This window comes from Vombatus ursinus, unplaced genomic scaffold, assembly GCF_900497805.2.
Source record: "Vombatus ursinus unplaced genomic scaffold, bare-nosed wombat genome assembly UNPS02009573.1, whole genome shotgun sequence".
Lineage (NCBI taxonomy): Eukaryota > Metazoa > Chordata > Mammalia > Diprotodontia > Vombatidae > Vombatus > Vombatus ursinus.
In genome coordinates, this window is record NW_020949351.1 from 1,391,164 (window position 1) to 1,406,163 (window position 15,000).

General features: G+C 37.2%; 1 protein-coding gene and 1 pseudogene across 6 annotated transcripts in view; one reads left to right on the plus strand and one right to left on the minus strand.

The window, feature by feature from the left end:
- LDLRAD4 (low density lipoprotein receptor class A domain containing 4) overlaps nt 1-15,000 on the plus strand; it is a 589,056-nt gene that overhangs the window by 184,693 nt on the left and 389,363 nt on the right. The gene's annotated exons all lie outside the window — the stretch shown is intronic.
- The window catches only part of LOC114035968, a 29,675-nt pseudogene that overhangs the window by 3,989 nt on the left and 10,686 nt on the right, over nt 1-15,000 (minus strand).

Consider the following 15,000-nt stretch of genomic DNA (forward strand, 5'->3'; position numbering starts at 1 on the left):
ACCGTAGGACTGGAATGACTTTGGAATTACCTTGGCTAAGAGACAACTGGGTTGCACGGCCAGTCACTGGAGGACTCTTCCAGTCCTATGACTGATTTTTCAACTGTTATTTTGAACTTGGAATTCATGAATAGAGTTCAAGTAAGCCTCTTTAAAAATACTACTCTTAACAAACCCAGGAACTCTATGAACACAATTACAAAACACTTTTTCACACAAATAAAGTCAGATCTAAGTAGTTGGAAAAACATCAGTTGCTCATGGGTAGTTGTTCATCAGAGCTAATATAATAAAAATGACAATTCTACCTAAGCTAATTTACTTATTCAGTGCCATAACAATCAAACTACCAAAATTATTTTATAGTGTTAGAAAAAAGTAATAACAAGATTTGTTTGGAATAACCAAATATCCAGAATATCAAGGGAACAAATGAAAAGAAATGCAGGGGAAGGTGGCCTAGCCATTCCAGATCTTAAATTGTATTATAAAGCAGCAATCATCAAAACTACTTGGTACTAATTAAGAAACAGAGTGGTGGATCAGTAGAATAGGTTAAATATGCAAGACACAGTAGTCAATGACTGTAGTAATCTACTATTTGATAAACCCAAAGACCCCAGCATCTGGGATAAGAACTCACTCTTTGAAAAAAACTACTGGGAAAACTGAAAAAGAGTGTGGCAAAAACTAGGCATAGACCAAAATCTCACACCATATACCAAAATAAAGTTAAAATGAGTTCATGATTTAGATATAAAGGCTGATACTGTAAGCAAATTGGGAGAGCAAGGAATAGTTTACCTGTCAGATTTATGGAGAACAGAAGAATTCATGACCAAACAGGAGATAGAGAACATTACGGAATGCAAAATGAATAACTTTGATTACATTAAATGGAAAATTGCACAAACAAAGCCAATGCAACCAAGATTAGAAAGAAAGTAGAAAATTGGGAAAGAATTTTTGCAACCAGTGTCTCTGAAAAAGGCCTCATTTCTAAAATATATAGAAAACTGAGTCAAATTTATAAGAATACAGTCATTCCCCAATTGATAAATGGTCAAAGGATATGAACAGGCAGTTCTCAGATGAAGAAATTAAAGGCATCTGTAGTCATATGAAAAAATGCTCTAAGTCACTGTTGATTAGAGAAATGCAAATCAAAACAACTCTGAGGTACCACATCACACCTATCAGATTGACCAACATAACAAAACAGGAACATGATAAATGTTGGAGAAGATGTGGGAAAATTGGAACACTAATACATTGTTGGTGGAGTTGTGAAGTAATCCAACCATTTTGGAGAGCAATTTGGAAATATGCCCAAAGAGCTATAAAACTGTGCATATCCGTTGACCCAGCAATAGCACTTCTAGGGCTGTATCCCAAAGAGATTATACAAATGGGAAAAGGACCCACATGTACAAAAATATTTATAGCAGTTCTTTTTGTGGTGGTAAAGAATTGGAAATTGAGAGGATGCCCATCAATTGGGGAATGGCTGAACAAGTTGTAGTATATGAATGTAATGGAATACTATTGTGCTATAAGAAATGATGAGCAGGCAGACTTCAGAAAAACCTGGAAAGACTTCTATGGACTGATGCTGAGTGAAGTGAGCAGAACCAAGAGATCATTGTACACAGTAACACTCACATTGTGCGATGACTAATATTGATAGACTTAGTCCTTCTCAGCAATGCAAGTATCTAAGACATTTCCAAAGGCCTCATGATGGAAAATGCTATCCACATCCAAAGAAAGAACTATGGAGTTTGAATGCAGATTGAAGCATACTATTTGCTATTTTTTTCTGTTGTGTTTTGTTTCCTCTTTCTGGTGGTTCCTCCTATTGGTTCTAATTGTTACTTACAACATCACTAATGTGAAAATATATTTAATAGGAATGTATATGTATAGCCTATATCAGATTGAGTGCTATCTTGGGGAGGGAGGCGGGGGGGGAGAGGGAGACAAATTTAAAACTCAAAAGCTTATGGAAGTGATTGTTGATAAATCAAAATAAATAAATAAATAAATAAAAGAAAAAAATACTACTCTTCTGAGGCGGGCTTTAGTCTTCTTCCTAAAATACAGACTTTGGTCAACTTTGGCAGGAATCTGTTAGTTGTAGACAAATGTTATTTACAATTGTATTGAATTCTTTGGCAATTTAGGGCAGACCTTGTGCCCCAAGGCTGTCTCCAGTGTCACCAGCATCAGTCTTCAAGGAGTTTCTGCTTCAGAACCTGCTGTCAACACACATAGGGTTCCAATTTGATTTAATCAGAAGTCTGAAAGGGAAATGAATGGAACGAAGAGCTTGTTTCAGCCACACTTACATCCTAGTTTGACACATTGATAATAAACATGATAGATGGGCAGATTAAAGTTGTCAGACTTATCACCCTAGCGAAAAGCAGCCTGACATGTAGTAGACAGAGGACTTTACTAATAATCTGTGCACTATTCCACTTTGGCCTATGATGTCAAGTTATTTTTTTGCTTCATTTAACCAGGCCATGCCTAGTCTCTCAAGTAACAGTAGGAAGGAAACTTGACAGTCTCTGATAGTGCTTAAACTTTAGGGGAGTCATCTGTAAAATGAGAGGTTAGACTAGATGACCTCTAAGGCTCCTTATAACTCCAAAGACACAGTTTTCTAATGTGAACCCACTTAGGTAGTGGCTTGGCAAAGCACCAGTATTCTCTTTTCAACTGCAGTTCTTTCTCATAACACTTCTAAAAGCATAGATACTCTACCAGCAAGGCGATTCTGGCCTTTCTTTGCTTTTTGCCCCTTTCTCAGGGTACTTATGTGAAGTAGTACAAGTATGCAGTTATCCCTTCCACGTTACCACTTTCCCCATTATGGTTTCCATATGTCACGGGTTGGCATAAGAAATTAAATGGGAAATTTTGGGTAGTTTTGTGGAAGTCACAGACAACACATGAAGGCCAGCAGATGACACAGAGGCTATGACCAAATACTTAGCCCAAATTTTACAATAAGACACTATAAGTACCCTATAAAAGAAAAAGAAAAAGAAAAAGAAAAAAAATCAGACATTCTCTGGTAAGGAGGGCCAAAAATTTTATGTGGATTTACCAGATTGTGGGAGTGCTGCCCCCAACCCCCTGAAATGTGGGAGACATAACTGTGCTACTTTTAAGGGAAATAAAGGTCTCATCTGAGGGCAATAGACTTTTTCAGGATGACTAGTTTCCATTGAATGTGTCTAAGAGGGCAAAAAATTTACTTGTCTTGACTCATTTTCTTCAAACTTCCTTATTTCTATTGAAGACACCAGCATTCTCCCATGTCACTCAGGTTGACAACCTTGACTTCCCTAGCCCACATACATGTCTAGTCAGTTGACAAGCCTTAATGAATCAGCCTCCATAATATCTCATACTGTGACCTTGGGCAAGTCACTTAACCCCGATTGCCTCACTAAAAAAAGAAAAAACAAAAACAGAAACATAATATCTCTTACATATATCCCATTTTCTTATCCACCTCTTAGCTTCCTCAATATCTTTTACTTTTGTCTCCAACTCTTCACTTAACACAGATGTTACCTGAGGATAGGACCTCATCTCTTTTGGCCTACACTATTTTAGTAACCTTCTAATTAGTCTCTTTCTTTTCAGTTTTTTCCACTTTCTTCCCTATAGCTGTAAAAATAATCTTAAGGCACAGGTCTGATCATGTCAATCCCCTACCTAAAAATCTGCAGTGTCTCCCTATTGTCTCTAGACTCAGCCTGACCAAATCATAGAATCTCAGAATTGGAAGGCAAGTGAGAGGCTTTCTAGTCCAAAGTACACCTGAAAAGAGCATAGCTTGGTAGTGCAGTGGATAGAGTACTGAGCTTAGAATCAGGAAGACTTTATCTCCATGAATTCAAATCTGGCCTCAGACACTTAACTAGTTGTGTGACTGTGGGCAAGTCACCTAACCCAGTTTGCCTCAGTTTCTTCATCTGTAAAAGGAGCCGGAGAAGGAAATGGCAAACCTATCAACTATCTTTGCCAAGAAAATCCCAAAATGGGGTCGCGAAGAGTTGTACACAACTGAACAAAAATAACACCTAAAAAGAATCCCTTCTACACTGTAGCCAGCATATAGTCATCCAGCTTTCGCTTAAAGGCTTACAGTAAAAGAAATCAAGAGACTTTTAGCATTTAAAACCCTACACAATCTAGCTCCAGATGACCTGCCAGGTTTATTTCATTCTCCTGCTATCCTCTGCTTTATGTTTCAGCAAAACTGGTTAGCTAGATGTTTTCCAAACTCAGCTTTCATTTCCTGTGGCTATTCTTCTGCACAGGTTGCTCCTGTGACTCATTCCCTCTTCCTCTCAACTTCTTGAATCTTTTTCTTCCTTCAAGATTCAACGGAGGTGCCAATTCCTATGAAAACCCTTTCCTGATTCCTCTGGTTATTGGTGGTTTTCATCATCCTAAAATTATCTTGCACTTGCTTCTCTGTGGATCCATTGTATATCCTGCCTTATCAGAATGTAAGGTTCTTGAGTGCAGGGACTGTTTCTTTTTTGTTTTCAGTGATTCACACTTCCTTAACACATTACAAGGACTTAACAAATGTGCTCCTAGAATCACTTGTCTGATACTTTATCTTCATTGCCAATGTGTTTTTTCTTTGGAAAACGTTGAAAGCCACATGAATAACACAATTCAGTTGTAACTGGACTTCTCAAAAGTTCATTTTCATAGAGAAGGGCCATGTCCCAAACTTCAAAATGTTTAGTTCGATGGCTTACAGATGGATAGGATTGACAAACTACAGGTTAGTATTGCTGGCAAAATTATTGAACAGATGTTTTATAAGAACTTAGAAATGAAAGCAGGAGTTGGGATAGGCTCAGATAGCAATGCAGGTCAAATTAACTTCATTTTGTTTTTTAGATGGAGTGGCTTATGAATGGATGAGTAGAACACTATAAACATGGTGTGAACAGGGTTTGGTGAAGTGTTTCATAATATCACTATAGATAAACTAATAACAATGACAGTAGCAATATTGTTAATATTATAAGATGTGAACTTTTGAGCTGCACGTCAGTCCACTGTGGTGAATTCCTTACTGGCTGAACAACAAATTCTTAACTTCACAACAAAAATTGGTGATGTCAACCAGAAAGGAATTCTCTTCTTGTGTTTCACATCATTCTGTCTGTGGTCATGGCCTATTCTTTGTTTTTGTTGATGATTTGGGCGATGAATTTGATGTTTTGCAAGAGGACCCTACGTGGGTGCTTCTCCTCCATAATGTTTTATGGATTACCTTGTGATCTATAATGGTGTTGTCCTTAGCTGCCGTATCTTTCCATTTGGCAGAGGTCAGCTATTTGGTGGTAGAGGAAGTTTCTGGGCTTTTCACTGTGGCTTTGCAGAAGTTAAACTTCCTAGGGGTGTAGCTAGGCCGCACAGTGGATTGAACACCAGGCCTGGAATTGGGAAGATCTGAGTTCAAATTCAGCTTCAGAAACTTCCTAGCTGTTTGCCTCCATTTTCTCATCTATAAAATGAGATGGAGAAGGAAATGGCAAGCCATTCTAGCATCTTTGCCAAGAAAACCTCAAATGGGGTCATAGTCAGACATGACTGAAATGACTGAACAAAATACAAAGCTTCCTAGGAAATGCTGGTAGAGACAATGTGTTTGTTTTACCATTTTTCCAAGGTTAGAATTGTTATAATTATATATAATGCCTTTTCATCTTTATTTTGTTCTTTTAACTGGTTATTCATTTATTTAGAACCAACTTTATCAGTTTCCTTCCTATAATGTGATTCTTAGAACTGAACACAGTTTTCCAGATGTTATCTGACCAGAGCAGAGAATAGTGGGAGTATCACTTCTCTTTTTCTTTTAACAATGCCTCTCTTAATGCTATCTAAGTCCTTGATAGTTGTTGTTGTTGTTGTTGTTTTGGCTGCCATAGCATACTATTGAGTAATATCGAAGCTGCAGCCCACTAAAACTCTTTTTCAGACATAGGCTAAAACAATGGGGTTGTTGCAACTTGGGGGCCATTTCTTACATGATGAAGTTCATCTAGTATTGTGCCCCCCATTGAAAGTACCTACAGTTAACTTAATGTTCACAGCTGGGCTAAAAATTGTGTGATTTTCATCATTCTCTATCCTCTTTGCTGTCACTCTACTATCATTATTATCTGGAATCAGAAGGTCTGGCACTAGACCTAGGGCCATTTTGTATTTTTAACTCTTTCATGAGTTGCTGTGGGGGAAAAATTCAATTAATAGTCTACCTTCCAGTTGTGAGATTCTCTGAATGTAACTAGTCTCACCCCTAGATTAGAGATGCAGTCTGTCAAACCCATGATCACAAGCATTTCTGCTAGTTTGTGGTATTTTGGCACAGCACCCAATTACTCAGCCCCTTGGCCATGATGATAATGCTCTGGATTTGGACTTGAGGGCTGGTTTTGCTTGGTATAAGGAATCATTTCTCTGTGAGTTAGGTAATGCAATGGATAGATTGCTGGAATCAAGAAGACCCGAATTCAAATCCAGCCTTAGATATTAGCAACCTTGGGCAAGTCATATAGTCCTATTTGCCTCAGTTTCCTCATCTGTAAATAAAGATAATAATAGTATCTATCTCCCAGGGTCGTTGTGAGGATCAAATGAGATAATATTTGTAAAGTGCTTAACACAGTGCCTGAAGTGTAGTAGGTACTATATAAATGCTAGCCATTAGTATTAATGTTATTGTTATCATTATTATTATTATACTCTATGGTGATTCCATTGGTGTGGGTTCCTCCTCCACAAATGCAAAATCACAACTCTAAGCCTTCTCATTCTATATGATTTCTAGTTTTTCCATACATACCCTCATAGAAGATGTACCCAGATTGGATATCCCTTATGGAAAAACATATGATTCTGAAATCAGTTCACAATTTCCTGTTATTGGGAGTTGCCACTTAGATACTTGTTCAGAATTCAACTAATCATTTGTGAATTATCAATATTGTTATTAATAATATATTATAGTAATAATCAGAATTATTATAACTAATACATATCTAGTTTTAAGGTTTTCAAAGCATTCTGCATCCATTATCTCATATGAACCTTACATGTTTTTAGGGACTCTGTAAGAAAGACACTGTGGATATATCTCCTCTACTTGGTAGATGAGTAAACCTAAAGATTCTGGAACAATAAACGACTTAGTAATGCCTATATAGCTAGTTAATATCTGTGGTCTGATTTGAACCCAGGTCTTACTGATTCTGAGTCAGGTTTTCTTTTTTCTTTTTTCTTTTGTTAAGAAAGAAGGATTCCAACAGGTGGAAATGTGGAGGATGGGCATTCTAGGCAAGGGTGACAAAGTGGATGAATGCATGGAGGGAGAAGTTGATAGTATATGTTCTGGTATCAACTCAGTCTAGTTGGACTGGAATGCATTCAATGATGGTAGAAAATAGGTTGGAATCAAATGATACAGGTCGTTAACTATCAAGCCAAGGACTTTATTTTTATCCTGGAGACACTGAGGAGCTATTGAAGATTTTTGAACAAAGGAATGATGTGTTTAAATTTGTGCTTTAAAATTATTTTGACACCTGGGTGGAAGATGGATTGGAAAAGGATGAAATTAGATGTAGAGAGACCAAATAGGATGGTATCACAGAAACTCAGGAAAAAGATGATAAGGGCCTTAACAAGGGTGGTGGGCATGTAAGTTGTGAGAGGGAAGGAAGTGGATATGACAGATATTTCCCATCAACAGGTCTTAACAATTAATCTTTGTAGGGAATTCAGGAATTGGAGAGCCAAAGATGAAGATACTATGAGTTGTAATTCAGTCATCTAGGTCATAATGTTAGTAAGTTATCTGTTTGTTGCTGAGTCAATTGGAAGTTTGTACCCTTTGTACTTGGAAACTGCAAGAATTACACCCACAACAGCTTCCTCCCAACTTGCTTCATCTCACATTCCATTTTGGTGGGAATTTGCCCGTGCTATTTAAAGATTTCGTCTTCAGCCAAGCAGGCATGTGGCCGAGGCACAGTGGGAAATTGATTAATTTTGTTTCAGGCCACCTTCTGCCTTTGAAATCATATGTGATTAAAAAACCCTCCGCTCCCGACAAAGCACAAAGTGAACATGAGCAAGAGTCGTGGGTGGGCTGTGAAACAAAAGCAGTTTTAACTAGCAACTGCAGCTAGCTGAAATGGATGGGGGCTCTCTTTACCACTAGGGCAGAGTTGGCACAGACACTTGAGAGCAGTTTGTCTTGCGGAGGGATTCCTGGGCATTTCTATCTTTGCTCTTCTTATCTGTTACTTCCTTTGTATTAGATGAGAGACCACATACTTTCCAGGCACTTAGTCAATAGGCTTTATTGAGTGTTTGCTATGTGCTTACTACTGTTCAGAGGTATTCTGCAGAGAAGAGAATGCTGATATTAGAGAATCTGTAACTTCATTGGAGTTTGGGGTAGGAGGTGGGGAGTGGAAAGAGGAAAAAACACCAATATTGGGACAAACAACACAAATGTGAAAAAAATTGTCTTCTGGGAACATGCCTCAGTTAGGATCCTGTTTGCACTTGGGTTGTCAAGAGTAAAACCCTTGCAGGGACTGGTTGAGTGCTTGTTATATTTATGAGGAAGAAATTTAAAACTTCTGGTTTTAAGTTTACTTTTCACTGATCATTTTATTGAAATAAAGCTAAAAGAATGCAACCACTTATTCCTTTAGGAGGTTGATCCTTGATATAAAGTTTTAAGCTTCCAATGTGGGTAGTAGTTAGGGATGTTTTTAATCAGAAGATTAGCATAATTTCAGTTCCTTGTTTCTCTTCCAATTGCCACATATGCGAGAGGATCCAAATGTCAGTCTCAGTACTTCTCAGTCAGAACACTTTGCCCACCACCAAAGACACGTAATCTCACCTTTTGTATGGTGTAGGAAAAGCTCAGTCATCTCTGCTTATATCCATGTCAAGGAGTTATCACGGCATTTAAGAAGATGATGACAGATATCCAAAAAGACCTGTTACAACAGTTTAGACAGATGTGAAATGATGGGTTGTGTATTTCCCATTAAAGGCTTCTGATAATATGATGTCAACAGTGGGCAATGTCATTCATTATGTGGGTCCTCCTCCTTCATCCCCTTTCACTTAGACAATATTAAATGCAGAATAAGGCTTGCTTATTCTTATTTTGATGAGTGGAGGGTGGTTCATATAGTTGGCAATGCATGCTTGCACTATGACTTAATAGTGACAGGACACCAAACTTGCTAAAATTATTACCCAAGCATGGTACCTGCAAGTGTGTAAACTTCTGGGAGAAGGAGAGCCGTGATGCCAAATAATACCTATGTTTTGACTTTGTTTGTTTTTGTTTTGTTTTATTGTAGTTTTTTTTCAATCCACCATCTCAGTTTAGGGTGGTTATGTGTTAAGATAGTCCAGTTTGAGTCTGTTGTAGGAGTATGGTTCTGCAAAACAAATGAAGAGTAATAGTCATGATATTGAAATCTGGGATTAGTTTCATAACACTCAGCATCTAGCAAGTTAATATATTGCTTTCCCAAATTTTTGCAGACTGATATATTGTATTTTAATGACCCTACCATTTAAAGTCATCTGAGGATCAACCATCCCTTTTTGCATCTTTGAAATGTGTTCATCTTTGCGGAATATAGAATATCATGGTGAAGGTTGATGGTGATTGAGGAGTCACATATAAAATATTAATGGTGATTTGGAACTGGAAAAATGCACAGTTGTAGAGAACTGCCAAGATGGCCTGTGGACCTTCACTATTACTGCTTCAAGTAGACTTCTAAATGTTTCTGCCTTGACCTTTTGTGGAAACAAAAACACGTCTTAGAAGATCAGTTGAACAAAGCAAGTGACCATTTCATGGAGGTAAAAGCAGAAAAGAAGTTGAGATATCTAGCAGTAGGAAAAACAATTTAATAGAAATTGAGGATAGGAGAATAGGAAGATGATAAACATCATAAATTATTCTTGAGTGATTTTTAGTATTTATTTTTGTTAAGGACAAGAAGGTTCCTTCTGGCTCCCATTATGGAAATTACATGAGAAGGAGGTAGATCACTGGATATGAACTTGCTCTGGATGCTTTTATCCCTTCAGAGAAAAGCTTAATTGGAAAAATACTATTTTTCCCTTGAGATATGAGCGCTTGACTCATCTTTTTTTTTGGGAAAAATAATCATGTTTCTAACCAGTTCTCTGCATTGGAGTTATCAGGTTAATCATAAAAATGCCAACCAGCAACACCGTTCAAAGGCTTGAGAATAATAAGAATGGAGAATGAGGGTGGGTGGGTGGACAGAGTGTGAGTTACTTCATTTAATGAAAGTCTTTGAGGACTGTACCAGAAGAAAATGATAGTGTAAATTAAAATGCAGATTTCTCATGTGTTTTTCTTTTAATTATTCTAGCACCAAAAAGGCTTTGTCTAAACAGAACAAAACCTGTTATGCATCATGTCAGAAGAGTTTTGGAGTTGCTCTGAGGACAGTTTTGCATTTTTAAATATCGCATTATCTTTGGATTAGTGTTGGCTTATGACCTTGGCTTTCAGGAAGTGTTTAGACAGCTGACAATGATAATAGTAGCTCTTATTTCCATGATAAAATATGTAGTGTCAGTGGTGATGCTGTAATAAAAATAAAATAAATATTGGTTGTGGTTTCAAAGCTACCTTTGTCTTTATAATTATATCCAGTCTCGAAACATTTTAATTGCCAAATTAACAACACAAGAACAGTCCTTTAGTCGGAATCTTAATGCATTTTGACACTTTGACTTTTTGTAATTCCTGTCAGTATTTGAGCCACTAATAATTCCATGAACTGTCCATAGTCTTTGCTATGGTCTCTATTAGACCTGAAAGATTTTATGTGAGGGAAGGTGTGTTTTGCCACTGAATTTTAAAAGAACAGGTATAAAGATACTGAGGTTGCGTTTTTTAAAGTTATTTGTGATGATGGGCATAATTTTCATTTTTATTTAACATTCTTTGAAGGTCCTATGAATTTGTACTCCTTGTGAGCGAAAGGAAAATGATAGGATCCTTGAAATGAGGAGTTGGGTATCTACTTCTTTCCTAGAAGCATGTAAATGAGAAACATCTAAATGGCACAGTGGATAGAGTGCTGGGCTAGGAGTCAGGAAGACCGGAGTTAAAATCGAGCCTCAGACACTTATTGGCTGTGTGACCCTGGGCAAGTCACTTAACCTCTGACTACCTCAGTTTCCTCAACTGGGGGTTGTTGTGAGGATCAAATTAGACCGTATTTGTAAAGCGCTTAGCACAGTGCCTAGCACATGATAGGATTTACAAATGCCTGTTCCCTCGCTCACTTTGCTTAGAATGGCATTATACATTTGGCAGGCATTCAATCAATGATTTTTGAATGAGTGAAGTAGATAAAGCTAACCAGCAAGTATTTATTGTGCTGGGCAATATTGAATACGTTCAAAAACTGACATAATCCTTACCTAAAAGGAGTTTACAGTTTCATTGGGGATGGAAGACATGCACTCAGATCACATTAATTAGTACAGATTGAAACCTTTCTATGGAAGCCTTTTCATCCTCTGTGATTCTGTGATTCCACATTTTTTCCCTGAAATCCTCCTTAAAAGATAAGCCTAGTACACAGGTGGCCTCTCTCCAGATTTATTTCTATTTCTGGGGTTACAGTGTAGTACTTGACCTACATTATTTATCACCCCTTCAGTCTCTACACATGCCTAGTCCTCCTCACTTTTCTACTCATACTGGCTTTGACTTTTGTGCCATTTTTTTCTGTATGTAGGTCATTGCGGATTTGGTATGACCTACTTCACCCACTATGACTATATCCACACACACACACGCACACATACACACACACACACACACCTACATGTGTATATATGTGTATGTGTATATGTACACTGGCATATACACACAACACACATTCATACATGTGTGTTGCATATATAAATATGTGTACATATATACACATGCGTGTATAATGTACACACATACATATATGTGTGTATACATGTGAGTGTGTATGTGTATATATGTATGCATGTATACATATATATGTATATCTATCTCCTTTATGCCCTTTGGGTCATGTGCAATATAAATTTATCTGAAATGGTGGTGTTCTATGAGACATAACCATGTAGAGAAATAGTGGTATTAAAAAGAGAGGCTTTTGTGACATTGATCTGCTTGGGATCCTTTAAAGCACAAGTCCTCCAGTGTGGTCAAACTCAAATAGAAATGGATCCCTGCATCCTATACATTCACTTGGAAAACCACAAATTAAGATTATCTGTGTTGCATTATATTTTTTATTTATTTTATTAAACACTTCCCAATCTGGTGAGTTTTGTGGGCCAGGCCTCCCCTTTGGCACCTCTCATAAAGCTCTGTGGAAATTGTCAAATGCTGTCATCCCAGTGTGCTCATCATTCATGTAACAAGCTTTGTAAACATTAAAGTACCATGTAAATGTTAGTTTTTGTTGTTATTATTGCATGACATACACAGGCTAGGTTTAGGGACTGGAGCTGTGACTTTATTTGGTGTAAGGAGCTTCTGGTGAAAAACTTCTTCTACTCATGCAGAGTCTCACCTTCTCTTCCACTTAAAGTCTTCTAGGGCTGCCAAAGACATGGAGAGATTGAGTGGCTTGCCTAGGGTCACAAAGCCAGTGTATCATAGGCCGAACTTCCACTCAGGTCCTCATGGTTTCTAGGCTAGCTATCTCTCCATTACGCCACACTGCCTTTCATAATATATACTTGAAGCAATTTGTGAAGAAGATAATATGAAACAAAGTGCTAAATTATATGTTTCAGACAATTAGGGAATAAGACAGTATCTAATGAGGTGCTAATTCTGTGATACAGAAAATAAATACAAAAGGAGGTTAAGGAAGGGAGAGATGAGTGTGAAAAGCACTTTCCCTCTTGTCTCTTCCCCTTTTGGTTTCTTTCATGCTTATACTCAAGGGGCTAGAGTACAACATTCTAAGTGATCATCTCCTATATGACTTTTGGGATGGTTGCCAGATCTTTGCTCTTTTAACTCTAGAGTTGACTTCTTAAAAGTGGTGGCAAAATATTGGAAATTGAGGGACTGCCCATCAATTGGGGAATGGTTGAACAAGTTGTGGTATATGAATGTAATGGAATACTATTGTGCTATAAGAAATGATGAGCAGGCAGACTTCAGAAAAACTTGGAATGATTTGTATGAACTGATGGAAAATGAAATGAGCAGCACCAGGACAACATTGTGCACAGTATCAGCAATGTTGTGTGATGATCAACTATAAATGACTCAGCTCTTCTCAGTAGTACGATGATCCAAGACAAGTACAAAGGACTCATGAAGGAAAATGCTATCCACATCCTGATAAAGAATTCATGGACTCTGAATGCAGATCAAAGCATGTTTTTTTCACTTTATTCTTTCTTGTGTTTTTTTCCTTTTGATCTGTTTCTTCTTCCACAACTGTGATGAATATGGAAATATGTTTTCATGATAGCACATGTATAAACTATATCAAACTGCCTATCTCTTTCAGAAGAGGGGAGGGGAGGGAGAGAGGAAAAAAGTTTGGAACTCAAAATCTTGTAAACATGAATACTAAAAATTTTCTTGATATGTAATTGTGGAAAAAAGAAGAAAATACTATTTAAAAAAATAAAGTCCCACCTTGTACAAAAAAAGTGGCCAAAATAGAAAACTCAATATATTCACTCTGTGGGTATGCTTTCTGAGAGATGCCTGAGATATTTTCTTTTTCTCACATATTTTGATCACCTGAGGATGGATGTAGGAAGGGAGGTGGGTAATTCTGGTATTGAACTATGATTGTTTCTAATTCTGTGGTTACTGCTACAGAAATAGCAATTGTAGATCTCCTCTGCAGTGGACTATTGAGAGATATGAGTTCCCTGCTCATAACAAAAAAAAAATTTCTTCTCCTTATGTTTTACTTCCTATTCTTTCTGCCTTTTCTTCACATGAAAAATGAAACTGTCCTACTTGGGTATTGTTGGAAGACATTCCATGCCTTTAAATTGTCTTGTATGGAAACACCCACCTCAAAGAATAGAGATGGGAAATTGTCCAAGAATAAATGGATTTGACATAAGCTAATATACAGGTACTGTAAAACCTTACTAATTTGAAGTTATATGATTCACAGATCTGCTGCCTACCTCAGAATCACAAGAATTCATTCTTTAGGTCGGTTTTATATGCCTACCCATAAGGACATTATTTTAAATTCTGTGTAAATATTGGTCCATTGGTCCTGAACTCACACTAAATTATGTTTATTTCAAAGTCAATGAAAGCTCTGTGAGTGACCCTGATTGCCTGTAGTAGGAGGAGATGATCAGCCAAATAGCTCTTTCATTTCTTTCCCCACTTCCCCAGTGACAAATAAGGTTGACTCACAGAGCCCTAGACTTAATGGAGAATCAGGCTTGTGAGATGTGTAACTAAAATGAAAGATCTTATCTTTTGGAAACTGAATATCCTTTAACATTTTTTATTTTTATTTATACCTTTAGTTTTTACATCACTCACATTTCCCATCGTATTCTTCTTTTCTCCTTCTAGAGAGTCAGTTCTTTTATCAAAGAATAAAAAAAGAGGAAAAATGAGGCATTAGCAAAAATAGCCCTCATATTGAGAAAGTCTATAGACATTTGCTCTTCACTGATAGTTCTTATCCTTAGGGCCTCCCCCTTCTATCCCCCCCAAAATGGGCAAAGGTGCTTTTGTGACAAGATCGATTATCATAATTTTGCACTATTGTTTCTATTGTTTTGTTGTTCTTGTTCTTTTAATTTACATTGTTTACATTGTTTAAGTTACACTGTAATCAAGGTTTGTTTTAATGGTTCGGCTTAGCATGTATT